Genomic DNA, 17,469 nt, shown 5'->3' with positions numbered 1-17,469 from the left:
TTGTGGCCGTGCGTGCCGTCCTCGCGCGGCGGCGGGGAGAGCCGGGGGGCTTCCTGCGTGCCCACAGGAGGCACGTGAGCTGCGGCGTGAGCTGCGGTGCCTGCCCAGCCGGTCGGGAGTACTTGGAGACTGTTGCTAGGTGTCGCAACCGGCTGCCTGTGCAACTGCACGGTGGCTGTGAGGGCGTGATGCAGGGAGCGTGGTGTTTGCACACAGCTTTCCGGATGTAACTCTGTGTGTATGTGGGGCTGTGGGGGAGGGGCTCGTGTGTGAGAACGTGAGATCCAGGCTGATTCTGAGCCGTACCTGTGTGGTAGGCTGCCTGCTGTGAGAGGAATCAGATCTGATGCGAGGGGAGGCGGCCATGGTCCTGGCGTCTTGACTGTGAAATGTGCCGCTTCCGATGAGACACAGACAGCGTGGAGCAGCCGCGCGGCGGCTCTTGTGTTTGCAGTGGAACCAGCAGATCAAGGAAAGCCCCACATCGTACCCGACTCCCTACCCCCAATCTCACCCGTGGGGTCCCCGCTGGGAGTTCTGCCGCCCCCGGCTCTGAGCCTGAGCCCTCTGCGGCAGCGCCAGGGCCTGGTTTCACCCAGGAGTGTGGAGCAGGTGCTCTGCTGTCGCTGGGATTCCCACGGTGTGCGCGTGGCTCCAAGGGGCAGGCCGTGAGCCCCCACGGCTGCAGCCACATGTGAGCTGGTGTGAGAAGCCGTGGGAGTGTGCAGGGCCTCGCCTGTGTGCAGCTTCCGGGCTGTGCCGTCCGACGTGGCAAACTTGCCCTCTCTGTCCGCATCCGGGGCTTGTGCCTTCTCTCTGCCTCTGCCGAGAGACTGGCCTTGTGGGTGTTGCTGTGCACTCCGCCCCCACCGCGCCCCGCCTCCGGGCAGTAGGTTCCCCGGCCACAGAGCGTGGCCGCTGTGTTGCCGCCCGGGCAGTGCCTTCGCTCGAGGGCCTCCTTGCGGGCAAGGGCAGATGGGACGGGCGCTTCCCAGCACCGATGCCTGGTGGGTGTCCACGTCGGGCTCCACCATCGTCTCTGGCCCATCCCGGCTGCGTGTGCCCTCCACTCCTGCAGGGCTTGTGGGGCTGGTCCTGATAGGCTGTAGGAGTGACCGAAGGCCTCAGTTCTGGTCCACCCTGTGTGTCTGGTGAGCTTTGCCTTTGGTGTCCGTGTCCTGTCCACAGTCTCTCCCAGTGGCCTTGTCACCTGGTCCAGCTTGCCGTGTAGCCTGTCCCACTTTAGTCAAATGCAGCCAGGGCCTGGGCAGCTGATGCGCCCTGTCCCACTGCCCCTTGCCCTCACTGGCCACAGGCACCCAGGCAGTATGGCCCCCGAAAGCAGGTCCCCTGCTGCTCCCCACCATGGACACACACAGCCACCTCTATGCCCCCCGCGTTGAACTATTTCCCAAACCCCACCCTTTCCCACATCTTTGCTGCCCCATCCTGGGCTGCTAAGGCCCCTAGGGAAGGGCCCTCCCCCAACACGCCCCGTGGACGCCTCCGAGTCCGACTGCCACCCCAAAGCCCCGAGGTCTCTGTGCAGCCCCCTCAGTACGAAGGCAGCCCCATACGGGTGCAGGGAGCTGAGCACCTGGGCCGTCTTCCACTGCTTTCCCAGGTCATAGCAGAGCTGGATCGGAAGTGGAGTGGCCAAGACTCGAACCGGCACCCACAGGAGACGCCAGCACTGCAGGTGGCAGCCTTACCCGCTGCGCCACAGTGCCGCCCCATGTGTGTCATTTTACAAAACCAACAGCATCCTGGCTGTGGTCTAAGAGAGCAGCACGCGGGAGGACTGGGCAGGCAGATGGTCAGCTCTGCACCCGCGGGACAGGCATCCTGCACGTGTCCAGTGCCGGCTCCCTTCTGCCAAGGTCACTGTGGGGACCCCAGCCCCTGGGAGCAGGTCTCAGGCAGGGCCCCGGGGGCTCTGGATCCACCCAGCTGTGGCCCGAGGTGCCCCCCCCCCCCCTCGGCGAGCTCCCACCTGCGGTTCTGCTGCTGGAGGGCCAGGAGCTGCTCCCGGGCACTAGGTGTGTGTGGGCAGGGGGATGGCACAGATGACCTGGCCTCGGCGGTGCCTCAGCGAGGCCCTGGGGTTCCTGACCTCCCCCCTGCGCCCAGGCTTGTGGCTGTGGTTCCCGTCTGCCTTACCCAACGCAGGCGCCGTGACCCCGGGCGGCCCCTCCTCCCTGTCCAGCTCCGCTCTCTCCTGCCCGTCCTGGCAGGTCCAACTCAGCGGCAGCCCCGTCCATCTCGGGGTCCTCTGCCGAGCCGGTCCCACTCTCGGAGCTCTGCTCGTCTCGCCTTTCCACTCTGCAAGCTTTGCCGTGTGTCACAGAAATCGGGGTGCGCACTCCAGCCCCTGGGCCCCATGGGAAGCTCTGGTCATCAGCGTCCCCCACGCCGGTGCTGAGGTCTGCACGGTGGGAACGGAACAGGTGGAACCCCAGGGCACGACTCAAGCACCTGTCAGGCCCTCCCCTCGGCTGGGAGAGGCTGGGCTCTTTGGGCCACTCTGCCGTGGCTCGCCAGGCCTGCGAGCAACAGACAAGGCCCCGATTTTGCCAGAGCTGGCCGATCGCTGCTCCGAGTGCCCCTCAGCCCTCGGCGGGCCTGGCACAGCCCATGTGCCCTCTGGGGAAAGGATCCTGGGCCCACAGTTCGGGACTTCCCAGCGGCATGCACAGCCATCAAGGGGCCGTCGGGATCTTGATTGATATGAATGTGAATGGGCAGCTGGCTCCTGGCGCTGACGGAAGTGTGTCAAAGCGGGTTCCAGGGACTGTGGGTTCTGCTCGGGCAGGTTCTGCGTGGCCCTGGGTCAGCCACAGCACCCCCCGGGCCGTGGCGGTCACCGTGGTGATGCCCCTGGCTCCAGCCGCACCGTGGCTGCCTCTTGTTAGGGTCCTTGCTGGCAGCGCTTGGTGGGGTTCCAGGTGTTTGGGCCTCGGCAGGGGGCGGGGACGTGTGTGGTGCAGTTGAGTTGAATGGAGGCAGGCGTTCTGATTCTCTGTAATGAGCAGAAGTGGGAAGGCTCCGTGGGGTTGGTAGTCCAAGAAAGGGGAATTCACGTGTGTGCTGGGGCTGAGGCACAGATGGAGGAGCCCGGGAGGCGGCGGCCACCGTGAGCACCGGAGCCCGGGCGGGGCCCTACTCGGGGTGCAGGCCAGGCACGTGCACGTGTGCACACACACACAGGGCCACGGGCCACAGGCAGCCCTGGCCGGAGACACTCCTGGGTCGGGGCGGGGCAGCCTCAGATAGCAAAGAACCCCAGAAAACGCAGACTGGATGCACAGGCCATCCACCAGAGTCTCCCGTGGCAGAGCGAGACAAACAGCTGAGACGCGTGGGGCAGGGGCAGAGGCGGAGTCCTGCGAGGCTGGCCGTGCGGGCAGCTGCGGCCTTGTTCCTGGCCGGCCCTGGAGCCAGGATCTTGTCTCAAGTCGCCACACCTCTGTGCGGTCACCATCGTCTTGGGCTGTGGGCAAAGCATGCCGGAGCCAGAGGGGAGGGAGCCGTGTCCAGCCCTGGGCACCCTGCAGGGAGCTCGAAGCTCCCTCAGTTAGAGCGAAGGAAGTCCTCGCTGGCTCACGGGGTGCACGCTGCCTTCCCTAGGGGCCCCTGGGCAAGGCCACCACGGAAGTGCCACCCGGGGGCCGGGTCCCCATGTAGCCAGAGTCCCTGGGCCATATCTGGGTCCCCGTAGCCTGATGCGAGGCTTCCCGGGTCTCCCCAGCATTAGCCCTTCCCATTAACGGGGTGACGTGCTCCAGACAGCATGGCGGAGGGAGGTGGGGGCTCACCCGTGGTGCCCATGTCACCCGGATCCCCGCCCCCCACACAGCGGAAGCTGGGCTTGCGTTGAGAGCTGTAGCCAGTGTTGGGTTCTAGACTTGGTCACAGTCCCTTCCAGGTACCCATCTTCCCATGAAGGTGAAGGGTCTCAGCTTGGTTGGGGGTGTCTCCGTCTTCACAGGCACTTGAACTTGCCCTGAGCTGCTTCCTGCTCTGGAAGAGCCGAAGGTGGCGGCCATCGTCTGCCCCGCGGGAGCCAGCACTCCCAGGCACTGGCCAGGGCCTTCTCAGACACTTGACCCCCACCCCCCGCCACTTGCTTGTCCGTGTCACCGGGGGCACAGCCCGGCCGGCACAGCACCTGGCACTGAGCAGGGCCTGAGCTGACCTTGCGTGAGTAGACTGCCGACTGTTCTGAGCTGTTCTCCAGCAGGTGCAGGCGCCAGAGACCCATGTTTCTCTGCAGTGGCCATCCCCACAGAGCCCAGCGGTGCCTCCCTCCTGACCTCCACTTCCCGCCCAGGAGGCCCCTGGCTCCCTGTTCCTCTGCCTCTGGGGGACCCCGGCCGGTGATGTGGTGTGGGGCATGGCCCGTGCCTGGACCCGTCACGGTGGCCGAATGCATCCATTTTCCTTCTCCGCGCCAGGAGCATGGAGAAGAGCTAACGGCACGGCCTGGGGAGGCTCAGTTCTGCTGCTGCTGGGCGTGAGGCGGGAGCTGGATCCCTCCCTGCCTGGCCTCCTCCCGTTCCGGGCCGGCGGCCAGCTTTCCGTCCAAGTGCTCGTCCTGCAGCCAGCAGGGCGGGGGCAGGCGTGATCCCAGTGAACGGTGCGGAAGGCGGCAGGTGCACGGCCACCATTGACAGCTGGCTCAGGAAGCTCAGAGACTGACCCCTGGCCCAAGCCCGGGCTCCAGCCCGCAGGTGCAGGCGCCCCCCTCCCCGGCCGTTGTCCACCAGGCTCTAGAAGACAAGCTAGATATCAGCGTGCCCTAACAGAGGCAGGAAGTCTCGGAACACCATGCCTCCTACCTTTGGTTATGGGCATCCCTCTGTGTGCCCAGGACAGAAGCGGGCGAGGGGCGAGGGAGGACCGTGCAGCGGGGCAGGAAGGCAGGGTTGCCCGTTTCTCCTGGGGCTGTATCCGTTAGACTCTCACTCACCTGAGCCCCGCCCCCCGAGTCCTTCAGGGGCTGAGTGGTGAGGACCTTCGTCCTCCTGCATGCAGGTTTACCAGGTGAGAGGCAGCCACGGGGCCAGGACACAGCAGTGGCCACATTCGAGGCCGCCAGGAGAGGGCGCCCTGCCTCCCAGCGCTTGCTCAGCCGCACTTCCTGCTGGAATTTCACCGGTCACTCACTGTGATTGACGGGACCCTCCTGCCGCACTCAGAGCAGCGTACGGTGTGGCCAGTTCGGGGTAACCAGGTTTAAGGAGACGCAGATTCCAATCCGGACAATGCCTTCAACACCGATGTCTGTTCTCTGACGTTCTAACGTGACTTCCACTGGGAAGAGCTTGCTGCACGGAGCAGAGATTGGCCAAACTGACCGCCGGGGGTCACCCCACAGGGACGCCTGGGTTGGACTGTGGTCCCGCACACAAATGTCCAGTGGCACTGACCCGCATCCGCCCGGTGGGGTCCTGCCTGGGGTGGCTGACCCCGGTGGGATGCAGGGAGCAGCTGACTCAGCGGAAGCCACGCCTGATCCTCCCCTGGGCAGTGATGTGGGGCACATGCGTGTGTACACGTGATATGGGGGCCCGGCAGTTTATCAGTTTATCAGTTAGCGTCGGTCCTCACATGATACCATCTTAAATCTGATTTTTTTTTTTACCTACAAAATAAAATTTTTAGGAAGATTTGTTTATTTGAAAGGCAAAGCAACAGAGGGGGAGAGACACGGGCACATGCGCACACACACACAGCGAGCTTCCAATGGCTGGTTCACTCCCCAAATGCCCACAATAGCTAGGGGCTGGTCCTGGCTGAAGCACAGAGCCTGGAACTCCAACTTGGTCCCCCGTGTGGGTACAGAGGCCCGAGCACTTGGGCCACCATCTGCTGCCTTCCCAGGCACATTAGCAGGGAGCTGGATGGGAAGCAGGGCAGCCGGGACTCGAACCAGCGTGCTGATAGGGGATGCCGGACTCTCAGGCCTTGGCGTGGCCGACTCTGGCACAGCAGTGGCCCCTGCTTCCAGAAACTTCCGCCAGGGGTCAGGTGGTTTGGATTTCCCATGGTTTGCTCTTTGTCATTTGGTGAGATTGGGGTGAGGTTTATTCCATCGACCCGGAAACCCATTTCCTTTCCCGATCACCAAGTTCCATCACTCTGGAGCACTGCAAAAAGTTCCCATCGCGTGGAATTAAAAGACAAGGTGATGGCACCACGCTGCAGCGTAGCAGGTACAGCTGCATCCCATATGGGCGCCAGCTGCTCCGGCTCCCTGCTGATGGCCCAAGACCTGGGGACGCTGCACCCATGTGGGAGACCCGGAAGAAGCTCCTGGCTTTGGCCTGACCTGGCCCTGGTTATTGTGGCCATTTGGGGAGTGAACCAGCAGAAAGAAGATCCATCTCTCTCTCTGTCTCCCTCTCTCTTCGTAACTCTGCCTCTCAAATCCATCAATCAAAACGTAAATAAATAAGAAATAAATTTATTTTTGTGCAGAAAACCTTGAACCACACAGACAAGAGCCTTTAAAAGTTCGTGGAAAGCACGTTTTATGAAATAACTGCATGAATTCCAAACACTTTTCTGCACCCAATTAATCTCTTTACTTAAATTTTACACGAGGTCCTTGAAATGCCCTCTCCTGTCTGTCTCAGTTTCCTGATGGGCCAGTGACAATTGCCTTTTTTTTTTTTTTTTAAATAGAAGGGTCTCCTGCCTAGTGGGATTCCTGGGTGCCACGTGCACCTCAGCCCGGTGTGAACCCCGCCTCCTGTCGTCCCCGAGTCTTGTCGGAGGATGTTAACGTTGTCGAAGCAGATCCCATCAACTGCATTTGAAAAGCAAAACTCACGGTTTCGTGTCTCAGAATAGCCCCCGAGTTCTGGGATGCCGCGGTTGCCGTGGCAACGGTTCTTTGGGGAGCCATGACGTCATCCTGTAAACCCAAATTCTCATCCCTGGGGCCCCTGCCAGCCAGGCAGAGGCCCAGGTGGACGTGGGGATCGTCCAGCTCATCCCTTCCCGCCAGACCCCACGGCTGTCTTAGCCTTGTCTGTGTCTGGGGGTGGAGGAGTGGGGGTGGCATGTGGAGTAGCCATGGAGGGAATGGACTTCTGTCCCAAGGGACCCTGTTTTGGGGGGTAACTCTGGCACCCTTCCTCCTAGCAAGGAATGCCAGGCCCAAGAGCAAGCCCAGACTCCAGCACCTGGCAAAGGCCTCCCTTGAGTGGAGGGTCGAGGTTGGGGTCAGGGTCAGGGTCGGGTCAGGGTCAGGGTTAGGGAGTGAGAATGGCTACAGGTTACTTTGCAATTGGCCGATGGGGATGTGAGCAGGGATCGGGAGCTGTCTGGGGCCCCAGAGGGGACACACCAAAGGCACAGGATGACCAGGTTCAGGCTTCCATCATGGCGTGGCCAGTGGAGGGCCACCTTACATGTTTCCACTGCTGTGTTAGGATGTGATTTGTCCCCCAGGGGTTCCCGTGTGGGCACCTTGGTCCCCAGAGTGGGGATGTGGGGAGCAGGTGGGACCTGCAGGTGAGCTCCTTTCCTGGCTTCCTGTCTGGTCACCTGGCCTCTGCCTCTGGCCTGCGCTGCAGCCCTTGCGACGCTGTCCACTCGAGCCCAGCTAATGCCTGTGCCCTTTGACCCCTGGAGCTGTGAGCTTTTCTTTGTAAAGTCACTTGGCCCCAGGTGCCTGGCACAACCCCAAAAGAGTGGTGCCGTCCCCTCCCCTGGCCGGCTCACCTACCATGGGGGGGTTCCTGGTTCCTCTCCTGCTCCCCCCACCCAGCCTCTCCACCCGGTGCGAGCCAGAGTGACGGCCGCCAGATGGACGCAGGGACCACCACCCTGGATCCGTACAGAGGTCTGCACGTGGAAGCTGCTCCCCTAAAGCGACTGCTGGGAGACTATTTATAGCCTTGGCTTAGCCTCCTTAGTGAGATTATTCATCTGTGGCTGCCCGTGACACGCCGCCCGCATCTGCCGGTGAGCTCACGGGAACGACGGCGTGCACACGTTCCTGCCGTGAAGCAGGCGACGTCGCCGGGTCCCCGTACGCGTCTGCTGCTCCAGGGGGCGCGGGTGGCTGGGGTCCCTGCATGTTGGTGGAGCAGAAGTGCTGGCTTCCCTGAGACAACCCCGCGTCGGCCTCTACAGACTCCGGGGCTCCGTCCAAGACGGTGCTGGGGCAGGTGCGGCCTGCTTCTCCTCTGAGCAGAAGTCTGGATGGAAGCCCAGAGGCCTCCCAACCACCTCTCACGTCACGTTCAAGCGGGGCCGGTGCTGCTGTCCCCACTGCTTGCCCCTACAGAGCCCCTCAGGCCCTGCGCACCCCAGTGTGTGTGGCCCCGTGGTCTTGTAGCCCAAACTCCAGGGTTTCTCCACCAGAGACCGTGACTCGTTCCTCCCCACCTTGATTTCCTTCCTTTGTCTGCTCCGCCTTCGACGATTCCGCAGGGTCCTGGCCACAGCTCCGCTGTCCAGGGGCTCCCAGCCTCCGTGGGAGGCAGACGTGAGGCCCGGGGCTCCCGCTGCTGGCCCCTGCCCACTCCCTGACGCCTGTGAGCCCTGTGCTGACAGCTCGCAGGCCCTCTGATCACCATCCTGCAGAATCCGCCCACCCAGCAGCCCAGACCCCGTGATCTCAGGGCAGCCGGGTCCAGGTTCTTGTCTTTGACAAAAGAAGGAGCTCCACGAGGAAACGGGAGAGGCCGGCAGAGAAGCAAGATTTGTTTCCATGCAGAGCAGAAGTAGCACTCAGCAAGGCCAAGTCCCATCCTTTGACCTGGGGGGCTGGGGGTGCCCAGGGTGGGGCTTAATTGAATACGCAATGAGGGTGGAGTTTGGGTCGGGAGCACTTCCTAGCCCTTTTTTGAAAATCAAGGAAGTGTCCTGGCCTCCGGTGCATGATGGGAGTGAGAGTGTCAGCACAGCCATTTTATTATAATGACATTATAATGAGCTCAGACTCATTGTGGGGTTGTGGCGGTAGTCTTATTGGCTGTTTTTAGCCAATGCTGGTTGTAACCGATGGAACCTGAGGTTTTGCCTTGTGTGGGAGGGGGAGGGGCATCCGTTGGCCCATGGGGGCCTCAGCTCCTCTCTGCCCCCTGCCCCCTGCCTACATCACCTTGCGGACCGAGTGGTGTCCCCACTTAGACGTAAATTCACGTTAAAGCATCACTCTCCGCACCTGAGAAAGCAACCGTCTCTGCAGACCGGCTCTTTCCAGAAGCGGTCACGTGAAGAGGAGGCCCCAGGTGGGCACCGGGCCCCACCCCCAAGGGGGCTCCTGCCTCCGTCCGCAGCGGGTGCGTGAGGCTGCGGGCTTGTAAGCCGCCTTGGGTGATGCGCTGGAAGCCAGGGGACACAGGACGAGAAAAGTTCTTGCTGAGGTCCCACTTTGGGGTTCGTGCTCTCTTGGCATGGGCAGCACGGGTGAGGTTGGCTTTCCCCAGCATCCACACAGAAGGGCACGTGGGCCAGCTCCTCCTCTGCTAGCCTCTCCCCACCTCAGTGCCTCCCTCCCACCCCCGGGGTCAGCCTCGGACCCCGGGGACCCCGACACCCAGAGCCGACCTGGGCTGCTGGCTTCCCTTCTCCCAGGGCCTGGTGTGTGGTGCCAGCAGGAGCGCTCTGCTTCCTCCCCAGGGTCTGTGTCAAGGCTGAGAGTCAGGGCTGGGTCTGTGGATGGCGCCTCAGGCTTGCTCCGAGAGTGCAGATGCCGCATCGGCTCCGTGTGCCCTGTGGTGGATGCAGGGACTGACCCAGGGCGTGCAGAGCCGGCACCTGCAGCCCTCACCTGGTGGGGCCCGGCACAGCGCAGAGCCCACGGTGCACTTGCTGGCGGCGGAGGAGCCGAGGGAGGACATAGAGGCTGTCCAGGGGCGAGGCAGCTGGCACACGGGAGCCACGCTTGGCTTTTGAGGTGAGGACAGAAACTGGGGCATGTTCCCTGACGCTCACGCAGGGCAGGGGCTTGGTTTGTGCTAAGCGAATGAATGAATGAATGAACAAATGAAGGAACATGCCCCTCTTCCAGCGGTGTCCGCCGGCGTCTCCTGAGTCCACGGCTGGGAGCCCGAGGATGATGTTGATGGCAGGTGGCTGGGGAATGAGGCCGCACGCGGTGGCGTCACGGCCACGGCCAGGCCACAGGGCTCGGGCGTCACAGGCGTCCTCCTGGCCCCCGACTTCTGCCCTTGCTGCTGCGTGGGTTCCGGGGGTAGAGCTGGTCCCCCGGGCCTCCGCGTTCGTGTCTGCACCCTGCAGAGCAGTGCCTCTGGTCTGTGAGCGCTCGATGCTTGTCGGGCTGCACGCAGACACTGCCCCTGCCCTAACCGCTCTCCTCTCCTGCACGGCCCCTCGTCCAGCCAGAGAAGTCAGGCCTGCGACTGGGTGTCTCCCCTCCGTGCCCACTGTGGGCTGCAGGCCCCCCGACCTGCTCCTGGGGCCTCAAGGAAGAGGTTGAGTCCGTCTAGGCTGCTGTCCCCAGGCACCGGGGTTCAGGGCCGGAGTTTGGAAAGGGCAGGCGTGTGTGGTGCACAGCCCCGGAGGCTGCAGGCTGCGTCAGGGCGACGGCGCCCCCCCGTGGTCCTTCTGTGAGGGCGCCGGTGCCACTAATGATGGAGGTCCCTCCTAACAGCAGCACCCTGGGGCGGGGGCTCAGTGCGTAGATGTGGGGTCACGGACCTCCACTCCGTCCCGAGGCTGGGTGAGCTCCCTGCCACACAGCGGGTTTTTCCTGGAGAATCCCACCTGGCATGGAGTGGTCCCATCCAGGGTACTTCCCAAGAGGCCTCGGCTTCCTCATCCCACAGCGCGCGTCCGGCTGAGCCGGCAGCTGGGGCTGGCTGTGGACGCCGTGGGCACAGCCACCGGCACCACCTGTGGCCGGCGCTCACTCTGGGCTCTGCACACACAGACGCCAGCACCCCTTACTTTTTCTTCCACCTTTTCTTTGCCCCACCCCCACCCCCTGGGTACTCCTGTCTCCCTCACTGCCCCTGCCCCTGCCCACACCCCCGTCCATCTGGAGTGGCTGGAGTCCCACGGGGGTTGTGACGGGAGAGGAGTGCCCCGAGGCAGGCGCCTCTTCCTTTGCCTCTGGACGACCGGGGCTCAGGGCAGCAGGTGGACGTGGGGGTGCGACGGGGGTCCCCGGCAGCTGTGTCAGCCCCGTATCGGCGCCGTGCGTGCATCACGAAGCCCTGTGAGCAGGGTGGCCTTCCTCAGTGCTGGGCTGCAGGTCCGGGTCCCGGCCTCGGGCTCTCCCGTGCCTTTGTCCTGAAGGAGCACCTGTCGTGTTGGGTGAGGGCCACCTGGATGATTTTGCTTTGACTTGACGACCTTGAAGACGACCCTGCCTCAGAGCAGGTCACATTCGAGGTGCTGCGGGCAGGGGTTTGGGGTGGGGGCGGCACACACTTCTCTGTCCATTGCCATCCTGATGGCCGGCACCAAGGGGTCAGAAGGGGGCGCCCGGTGACCTCTGTGGCCGCAGCCCCGAGGTGCAGGAGAGCAGCTGGGTGTGAGAGAAGTGTTAGCCTCCACGCTGAGCCTCCGTTGGGGACAAAGATACAAATGAGGATTGGCCATTGGAGCAGACAGGTGAGCTCTGCCTTCTCCCTCACAGCCATGCCCAGGCTTCGCAGGGCAGCCAGGGCAGCCAAGCAGAGGGCACCTGGGCCTCGTCCAGGCATGGCCAGCTTTGGGGGGGCTGAGCTGAGCCAGGCCTTGTGGGGAGGGCCACATGAGTGCGCGTGGTGCAGGTGCTGGCAAAGCCAGGGCCGAGGGACTGTGTTGGCAAAGCCGGCGGCAGCCCCGTCTCGCTGGCCCCTGTCTCTGAGGACACAGGCCATCCATGATGACCGCAGGCCTTGTTTGGCCACGTTTGTCCCGGGAACGGGGCAGTGTTGAGGGCACTTCCGGATCTGCTCAGATTTCAAAGTTGCACTTGCGCATAGGTGCTTCCCCGCCCTGTGGGTGGTTCAGAGCCGCCCCGGCCGGTCACCGCCCACTGCGTGCACCTGAGCCCCCGACACAGGTGTCTTCTCACCCAGAGGCAGCTCCACATCCGAGTCTCCTTGTCAATCCCAACTTCCAGGTGCTGGGCCTGGCCCCTGCCCCGCCCCGCCGGCCGCCCTGCCTCCCCGAGCACCCAGATCACTCCCTTTCTCTGGGGTCCAGTGCGTGTCCCAAGCCAGGAGCCAGAACCCCACTCGCGGGTCTCCTCCTGTTGCCCCGCGTCCTGTCTCCAAACCCCAGATCCTAGAAGCAGGCCCCGCGCCTCCGCGCTGTCCGGCTGTCTCCCAGGCCCTGCTCCGTCACCCCTCGCCCAGGTACACAGAGCAGTGCAGGGGCCTCGCTGCCCGCCTCTTGGTTCCACCTGTGGCCCGTTCTCCAGCTCAGCGGCTGGAAGGCAGATCTTTTCAGACAAGGCCCAGAGCGGACCTCGCCTCGCCTCGCCTCGCCTCGCCTCGCCTCGCCTCGCCTCGCCTCCAGTGCTGAGCCACTTCAGGGCAGTGAGTTTGCTACTGACCAGCTTCCTTGTGGCCTGGGAGAGCCTGTGTGACCGCTGTGTCCCAGCTCTGTGCTCCTGGGCCCTCTGCCCCCTGCCTTTCTGTTGCACCCGATCCCTTCTGCTCCTACCCACCCCGTCCAGGTCAGGTGCTGTCCGTTGGTCTAGGTGAGGGTCGTATCCAGGTTACTTATTGTCCTACTGAGCTCCCTGAGGTCAGCGACCCTGTCTGGCTTGATCCCTGCCAGTGCCCCACAGCTGGAATGCAGTGGATACTCAATTAAATTTGAATGTACAATGGGTGAGTGGATGGATAATGGATGGGATTGATAGGTGATGGATGGGTAATTGATGGATGATGGATGGGTTCATGATGGATGAGCAGATGACGAATGGGAGGATGGGTGATGGGTGGGTGATGGGTGATGGATGGATGATTGATGGGTGATAGATGGATGATTGATGGGTGATGGGTAGATGATGGGTGGGTGAGTGATGGATGATTGATGGGTGATGGATGGATGATTGATGGGTGATGGATGGGTGATGGGTGATGGGTGATGGATGGGTGATGGATGAGTAGATGGGTGGGTGGATAGGTGCATGAGTGGATGGACGGGTATTCCATCAGTGGATGACTGATGGATGGATGATGGGTGGGTGCGTGATGGATGAGTAGATGGGTGTATAGATGATGGGTGGACGATGGGCAAATGACTGATGGATGGATGGGCGCACAGACAGGCGGACACAGCACTGACACCTGCAGAGCCGCTGTTGGCCTTGGGCCTGTGTCTCCAGGCTGAGACCCTGCAGCCTGCATAGAAGGCGGTGGGTACGGCGTTTGCACCTGGCTGTGAGGGTCACAGGAACAGACCCTGGTTCAGAGCTGCCGTTGGTTACCTGGCCTGTGGGAAGCGCCACCTCAGTGCTGTGAAGTCTGAAAAAGGCATTTGCGCAAGTTATTTTTTTTTTTTTAACACAACTTATGATCTAAGCAGCCAGTTTTCCACCAAATAAGACTCCCCGTGAGAACTGTGACTGGGTCGTGTGCTGTGATGGGGTTCGCACCCAGGCCCGCTGGGGTGTGTCCCGTCCTCTGTCCTGGAGCCGTGCTGGAACACCGTGTGGTCTGCAGTGGTGTCTGAGTTTCCACCGTAATCCTGTTCTGCAATACCAGACCCTGTTTTATGGTGTTTTAAGGGCACGCGCCCCTCCCAGCTTGCTGCTGGGGGTGCAGATTGGAGACGCTGGGCCATTCTTGGGCTTGGGGTTCAGCCGTTAGCCAGTTCTCCCCTCTCCCATGTGCCCAACACAGTGCCTGGCCACAGCCAGTGCCCACCCAGTATTTGGTGAGTGAAGGAAGGGGTGGATGGATGGATGGACGGACACACGGACAGACGCAGGGCTGGTAGAGATGTGGAGTAGGTGGTCGGGCTGAGTGCTGGCTGGGTGATGGGCGTGTAGGTGGATGGTGGGTGGGTGGGTGGGTGGTGTGTGAGTGGACCGTGCCAGTTTTTCTAAAATGCAGGATTTCCTACCCGTTGGCTCCTCCTCTCTCCACGGTGTTGAGAGGTTGGGCAAGCCTCCATCTGTCTGCGCAGGTGAACTGGTGGCGCCCTGTTGGTCTTGCTTCGTGGACTGAGTTGGTTGAAGGGCGAGGACAGGGTCCTGTCCCCAAGGGGACCTGAGCGAGCTGGCCCAGGTGGGGACAGAGACGGCCAGTGGAGGACACACCTGGGTGCCCTGAACCAAAGGCTCTGCTTCTTACCTCCTTATCACTTTAACTTCAGAACGCACTCACATCCGCGGGCCCACTGCAGCCGTGGCGGGGGAGAGGCCCCACAGCGGGAGACACAGCTGGGCTGCGGTGAGCCCCTGGCAGATGCCTGTACTCGGGAGCTCAGGACAGTGTGCCCCGGGGAGGTGGGGCGGCAGGGTCAGGGGGCTGCGCTCAGCTTGGTGTGCGGCAGGGAGGCTCCTAAGAGAAGATGACTTTTGAGCCCTGCGTGGGAGACATGGGCGTGGTGCGGGGAGGAGGTGGGGAGGAAGGTGGCAGAGGTCTCGACAGAGCACGGGGTCTGTGCTGAGCTTGGGCTGGTGCCGCCAGAGCCCAGTGAAGAGGGCACGGCCTCCCATGGATGGGCCTGACCCTGCGCTGGGGCGGGGCTCAGTCTGTGTGGGCCTGACCCTGCGCTGGGGGTGGGGCTCGGTCTGTGTGGGCCTGACGCTGTGCTGGGGGCGGGGCTCGGTCACTGTGGGCCTGACCCTGCGCTGGGGGTGGGACTCAGTCTGTAAGGGGCTCACTGCGTGGGGGCGGGGCTCGGTTGGTGTGGGCCTGTCTGCCCTGGGACCTGGGCTCCGTTGGTAGTCCGTGCTGTGAAGTGTGGCCCTGCAGAGCCCTCCTGTGGGTTCTGGGGTGCTCGGACCAGATGGGAAGAGGGTGCAGTGCGTCCCCCGGCTCTGCTGGCACCACCAGCCCGTATGTGTCCCAGGCCTCGCTGGCAGGTCGCGTGTGGGGCAGGGACTTGCCCTGTGTTGTTACTTGCTGGCTGTGTGTCTTCAGTAAGCAGCTGAGTTTCTTCACTTCTCTGAAGGAATTTCCTTGACTCTGTGGGGTTTATGACATCCATCCATCCATCACCCGCACGCCGTCCCTACTCATCCATTCACCCACCCACCCACCCGTTTATCCGCCTGTCCATCCATTCACCCACCCACCTGCTCAGCCAGCTGTCCCTCCACCCACCCATCTCTGCATTTATCCACCCCCGTGTGCATCCGAGTGGAGCGGCTGGGTGCTGAGAATTTCTAACCCGGGACCTAGAGCCCTGGTGCCACCGTGGAGAAAGTTTGGGGAAGTCACAGGTGAGGACGAATGAGGGGCGCTCAGGACGGCTCTGCTGAGGGCGGCGTTCGGGCTAGGAGGTGGGAGGAGCCTGCCCTGGACACGTGCCCCGCCTGTCGCTGAGGCCAGCTTGGCTGGGCCCCGGCGTCGCTGGGTGGGGTGTGGCTGCAGCGCTGAGCCCCTGGTCTGAAGCCTGCGGTCTGAGTTCTGTTGTTCTGAAGGCGACACAAGGTCTCCGAGGGGTTCTGGCTGAGACGTTTCCGTGATTTATGTGTTTACGAAGAACCTTTGGATTGCCTCGAGGGAGGCAGGTTAGGCGGCCGCGGTCACGTCCAGGGGAGAAGCAGCTGTGGACAGGGCGTGGGTGGTGCAGGGCTGTGCCTGTTTCCAGGGAGGCGAGGACTGGAGGTGGCCACGGGCTGAGTGGTCTGCCCAGCCACGCCTGCCGTTTGAGGTGAAGCGTCCTGTAACGCTCCACGTGCTCCCCGCCACGCCTGCCGGACAGGGCCCCGTGCAGGAGGGAGTGAGGACACAGCTGGCCACGCGGCACCTGCAAGTGCAGCGCCATCGCCGCCGTCTTGTGTGAACGTGGCCGTGAGTTTCGATGAGTGCGTTTAGGACGGACTGCGAGCCAGGGTGAGAAGCAGATGTTCCGTGGGGACTCCTGCACGGCCCCGCCTCCTCCTGGGAGCACAGGCTGGGTGCAGCCCCTCCCTAACCTTAGCTCCCGCACGTCTGGGCTGGGACGAGAGCTGAGGTGCACCGTCTGCTCTCAGTGTCGTCTTGTGACTCTGTGGACCCTGTATCCAGCCATGCTTCAGGGCCGGGACGCCAGGGTGGGACTGGCGGGAGCTGCAGTGGCCACGCCCCTCTCTTGCCAGCCCTCCACACGTGCACACGCCCATGCACAGACATGTACATACACATCACACAAGCACACACACATGTGCGCATACACACGATGGTCCTGACATGACACACAGGAGCCACGCAGCCAGGCCCGTGGCCTGCGGAGGCACTGAAGGCCGTGGGCACTGTTGTTTGGCCCTCGGAGCAGTCAGTGGGTGGCCTATGACGGTTGTCTGGCTGTCGTCCTGACATCATGATGCAAAACAGTCTCTCGCCCTGTGTCGGCTCCTGCTGGAGAGGCCCAGGCCCAGGCCCTGAGCAGCAAGAGCTGGGCGTCACATCCGCGGGGGCACTGGGTGGGCCGCGGGACCCCACCATGTCCGCGGGGGCACCGGGTGGGCCACTGGACCCCGCCACGGGACTCCACCATGTCCGCGGGGGCACTGGGTGGGCCATGGGACCCCACCATGTCCGCGGGGGCACCGGGTGGGCCGCGGGACCCCGCCATGTCCGCGGGGGCACCGGGTGGGCCACTGGACCCCGCCACAGGACTCCGCCATGTCCGCGGGGGCACTGGGTGGGCCATGGGACCCCACCATGTCCACGGGGGCACCGGGTGGGCCACGGGACTGGTCAGCCACTCAGGCTTCCCTGGGCACCTGACCAGGGACTTGGCCTTGATGCCTGTGACAGACACCAGGGTCTCTGTCAGGAGACGGGGCCCCCAGGGAGAAAGGTGGGGCGGTTCCCACCCAAGCCCGGCAGGAGTGCCGAGTCCTGTGCGCCATCCACTTCGGTCCTTGCAGACCCTCCGGCTGACTTGCCCTGTGCCACTGAGGGGCAGGGAGCCTGGGGCTGTGGCTGCCCCGCTGGGCACTCGGGTTCCGAGCCCTGGGAACCAGGGAGGTCTCTGTGAGTCCAGGACCAGCTCTCGAGCGCGACTCCTAGTCGCTCTTCCTGCGGCCCGGGATGCATCTCCTCTGTCCCTGTGGTGGGGACATTTGGTGCTGACTGTTGACCGAGCCTTCGCAGTGAGAGCCGGAAGTCCCAAACAGAGGCCAGAGGTGAGGCACGCGGCGGGCAAAGGCAGTCCTTGGCTTCTGTCCAGAGGGTGCCAGGGTCCTGGGTGGTGCTGGCTGCCCTGGGAGGGGGCAGCAGGTGCCTGGTGGGCAGCAGGCCCAGGGCCTGGCAGACACGTTACTGCTGGGCCAGCTGCGTGTTGGGGGCTCTCTGGAACTTGGGGGCTCTGACTAACAAAGTGGGA

General features: G+C 63.2%; 1 protein-coding gene across 8 annotated transcripts in view; it reads left to right on the top strand.

Annotated features, from left to right (window-relative positions):
- SHANK2 (SH3 and multiple ankyrin repeat domains 2) overlaps nt 1-17,469 on the top strand; it is a 386,561-nt gene that overhangs the window by 113,213 nt on the left and 255,879 nt on the right. The window lies entirely within an intron of this gene.

Source organism: Oryctolagus cuniculus, chromosome 1 (assembly GCF_964237555.1).
Source record: "Oryctolagus cuniculus chromosome 1, mOryCun1.1, whole genome shotgun sequence".
NCBI lineage: Eukaryota > Metazoa > Chordata > Mammalia > Lagomorpha > Leporidae > Oryctolagus > Oryctolagus cuniculus.
The sequence above is the reverse complement of the archived record's forward strand: the minus strand, read 5'-3'. Positions and strand labels throughout refer to the sequence as shown.